The sequence below is a fragment of the Anomaloglossus baeobatrachus genome, chromosome 4 (assembly GCF_048569485.1).
Source record: "Anomaloglossus baeobatrachus isolate aAnoBae1 chromosome 4, aAnoBae1.hap1, whole genome shotgun sequence".
Lineage (NCBI taxonomy): Eukaryota > Metazoa > Chordata > Amphibia > Anura > Aromobatidae > Anomaloglossus > Anomaloglossus baeobatrachus.
The window spans coordinates 316,847,272-316,852,087 of NC_134356.1; positions in this window are offsets into that span (position 1 = coordinate 316,847,272).

Genomic DNA, 4,816 nt, shown 5'->3' on the forward strand with positions numbered 1-4,816 from the left:
CCTCCATGGACACTGAGAAAATGCTGGGAGGCTCCTGAAGGGCTCCTTGTTGAATTGTTTAGGACATTGTACACATGTTCCGATATTCTTTTTCTCAGTGTCCTAGTGGTGTGACCTACGTACTGCAGTCGGCACATAGTGCAAGAAATCACATAAACGACATTCATAGAACTACAGTTTATCATTGTTCTGATGCTATATTGCTTGCCATTGGTATATGATGAAACATTCTTTGTGTTAGTAACATATTTACACAAACCGCAAGTTTTTCCACCGCACTTATATGAACCACTTACTGACAACCAATTTAATTTATCTGTTTTTTTGGATTTGTTCATATGATCACTGGGGGACAATAATGCGCCCAATGTGGCATTCTTTTTTGAAACAAATTTAACACCTCCCTCCAGTATGCGGTTTAAAGTTTCATCAGCCGACAAAATAAGAATTCTCTCACAATGTGCACTATGTCATAGTAATTCTTGCTGAATTTAGTTGAAAATAATGGTTGCACATTGTGAGAATTTCCCTTTTTGTTCTGTTCAAGGTACTGCTCTCTAGATTTGGAGCACACTTTTGTTTTAGATCTTTCCAAAATTTTTTGGGAGTAACCCCTAGCAACAAACCGTCTATCTATTTCCCTATACTCTTGCTCTAAATCAGACACCTTTGTTCAGCAGCGTTTAGCCCTTACATATTCCCCAGTAGGGATATTTTCCACTACAAACCTTGGATCACAACTAGTCACATGTAGGATTGAATTTTCGTGATTAGGGCTTGCGGTAGAATTTACAATTAATAATACCCTTCTCCATGTTTCCCATCAGTACCATGTCCAAAAATTGGATTTGCAGTGGATCACTCTGATATGTGAATCCCAGATTGTATGGGTTGTTGTTATTAATAAATGAAATAAAATTTTCCATGTTACTTGCTCTATTTTTCCAAATAATCAAAATATCATCAATAAATCTAAGGAATATTAATATGTCTGGGCTGAACGGATTTTTTAAATTAAAAATAAATTTCTCCTCCCACCAAAACATATAAATATTCACCAGAGATGGTGAAAAACGTGAACAGGTATGGGTAGTATGAAGGAAGAAGTTGACTCAATCTTTGCATTGTCTGTCTGTGTGTGCCACACTAAGTATGCAGAACAGAAAAAGAAGAGAATTGTCGGAGGGCTTCAAAACCAAAATTGTCAAAAAAAATGTAAAGTTTACAAGTCCATGTGAAGAGATCTTAATATCTTAATGTTCCTTTGTCCACAGTGCGCAGCATAATCAGAAATTTACAACCTGTGGTACTGTAGCTAATCCACCTGGACGTGGACAGTAGAGAAAAATTGCTAAAACGTTGCAATGCAAGATTGTTCATATGGTGCATAATTAGCCTTAATCAAGTTCTCAAAATCTACAAGCTGTCCTGCAGGCTTAGGGTGCATCAGTGTCAGTGTGAACTATCTGTCGACATTTGATTGAAATGAAACATTTTGGCAGGAGACCCAGGAGGATTCCACTGCTGACACAGATACATAAAAAAGCTAGACTGCAGTTTGCCAAAATGTATGTGACTAAGCCGATATCTTCCTAGGATAGCGTCTAATGGACAGATAAGTACATCATTCTTCTGTTTACCTAAAAGTGCCTATATGCAGTCAAAAGATTGAAATCAGTTCACCTGTTCAATCCTGACGTGGGTCATTGTTCCTGGGCAGAGAGTAATGCGGGCGTCACACGATACGATTAATTGTGCAATCGCACGAGCGATCGTATCCGTCCCCGTCGTTTGTGCGTCACGGGCAAATTGCTGCCCGTGTCGCACAAAGTCGTTAAACACCGTCACACGTACTTACCTGCTGAGCGATGTCGCTGTGGGAGGCGAACATCCACTTCCTGAAGGGGGTGGGATGTTCGGCGTCACAATGACGTCACACAGCCGCCGGCCAATAGAACAATAGAAGCGGAGGGGTGGAGATGAGCAGGACATAAACATCCCGCCGACCTTCTTCCATCAGCATTGCCGGCGGCTGCAGGTAAGCTGCAGTTCATCGTTCCCGGGGTGTTACACGGAGCGATGTGTGCTACCCCGGGTACGATGAACAACTGGCGCAAAGAAAAATAAACGATTTTTTAAAAATAAATGACGTGTAAATGATACACAATTTGCAACCGATTTGCGATCGTTCTGAGACGCTCGTAGGTGTCACACGAAACAACGTCGCAAACGATGCCGGATGTGCGACGTGAAAACCGTGACCCCGACGACATATCGCACAATAGATCGTCTCGTGTTACGCCTGCATAAGGCTTCTCATTCAGAAAGTGGAAATCCATGAGGGAAAAAAAAATTCCAGCAACTTTGTCCCAATATTATTTTTTTAAAACTTGTAAGTTTAATTCATAATATTAAAAACAGACATACATGTTATAAAACATGAACAGGCTACGTGTTTCAAACATAGGAGTTCTTAAACTTGGCTATTCATATTTGTCAGTGACCAGCTTTTATATCACAAGCAAACAAGAATCATTACTATTCAAGGACACTCCCTCTTACCCATGTGATTGCATTGCACTGCTAATTAATTTACATCACTCTTATTCCCATTCAAAGGTTTAAAATCCAATATCTATCAGTGGGAAAACATAGTGCAGCTGGATTTTCAATAAATTATTACTATAGGCAGCTGAAATATCTCTTGGGTCAGACCTTGTCTCCGTTCCCGGTTTCCCTCTTTACTGCTGTGTCCCGGACACTAATGTTGGTGAGGAATCCTGATGATTCACTCACCGGACAGATTTATCAGGTGAGCTTGAAGCGTATTCTTGAACTAGGGCTCTGCACCCCGCTGGTGCTCAGTCCTGTAAGTACTCACACCGTACTCTCCCAGGCGACCATACTCCTTTTGTCCAATAAGTCACTTTACACTCTCTTATACAAAAGTTAGACCTGACTCGACTATATAGTATATAAGGTGCTCGGAAAACACAAGTATCCAATATATAGAAAAAAATCCGGCACACTAATAAAGTTCCACGGGAAAAGATTTTTTTGTAAATGCTTTTATTTTCGTGTCATTCTCATGAGGGTATCAAAAACAAAATATTCAAGTCCAACATTACGACCACAATCTTTGGTCTTTATCAAGGACTATAAGGTACAAAGAAACATAGAAAAACAATTTGTGAGTACATGTATATCATACAACATGTACAAAAATCAATATAGTGTAGGATGCTCCTCAATCATGAGGAAAAAAGGAGAAAGGGTACAAAATAAAAAATGAAAAACTCCTACACAAGTTCACACAATTTGTGCAAAAGATTACATTAAAAAAAAATATATATCACGCTCGATCAGGACCTTATATATAATGTGAATATGTCTAGGAGGAGATACTAATGCAAATAGACCCACCTCGGTGGACTATCGGATTGTACGTGTCACACGCAATGATCTATTGCGATAGTTTAGATATGTTCTCTTCTTGTAATATGCCTGGGACTGAAAAAAATAAGTAAGTAAAGCAATAAAAATAAAAAAATAAAGAATAGAGATATGGATCTATGAGTACAGAGGGAATATTTATTTTGTAACTGATCAGTAAGTAAATGTATGGTAAATATACCTTATCACCCTCGTATTGGTGTTCAAGGTTGAGTATTCCTCTTATCCACTCTGTATATAGAGCTGCATGACATATAACACATGTGTCAATTCCAAAACCAGGTAAGTGAAATATATATATACACTACATGAAATCATATAGTAGTTAATGTCCAAAAATTGGAATATACCTACTGGTCCAGAAAAGAAAAAATTGTCACAAGACAGCCAGGACTTATTTGAACGTGGGAATTAAACAGAAGGTTGGATACACGTTAGAAAGAACGGATTAGTTGCTGGTTCAAGTTTACATAAATTGGGATCTATAACACATAACGCATATATTAATATCATTATACAAGTTTAAATCAGAGTATTATATTACCAACTGATAAATGAATTTGTTCAAAATATGAATTGTTTCATCACCTTGTTATAGTATACCTATTAATAATGGCTGTTCCTTCTCAGCATCTGAATTTGGTTCCGGACATCCGTCATGTCTACGGCTCCCTGTGGACTAATAGACTTTCCCAATTGCAATTGCCTCTTTTGGAACTTCCCAATTAATCAGGACATTATCAATGAAATACTGGTATAATTTTAGATGCCTGGAAAATTTGTTGTAAACAGAATAAATATATTCCGACTCATACCAGTCCATATATAAATTTGCCAGGAATGGGGAGAATTTAGCTCCTATGGAACAACTTTTACTTAAAAATTCCTACAGTTAAATATGGTGGAGATACAAATTTATTTTGGGGTTGTTTTGCTGCCTCTGGCACTTGGGGAATTGACTCTGTTCAAGGCATCATGAAATATGAAGATTACCAACAAATTTTAGGTTGCAATGCACTGCCCAATATCAGAAACCTGAGATTTCACCATAGGTCATGGATCTTTCAGAAGGACATAAACCCCAAGCATACTTCAAGAAGCACCCCGAAATGGATGGAAACTAAGCGTTGGAGAGTTCTGAAATGGCCAGTGATTAATCCTGATCTAAATCTCATTGAACACCTGTAGACAGATCTTAAAATTGTTGTTGGGAGAAGGCACCCTTAAAATATGAGAAACCAGTTTGCAACAGAAGAGTGGTCCAAAATCCCACTTCAGAGGTGTAAGAAGCTTGTTAATGGTTATAAGAAATGATTGATTGTAGGCTCAATTTATATAACTGTGATCTAAGAATTATTATTTT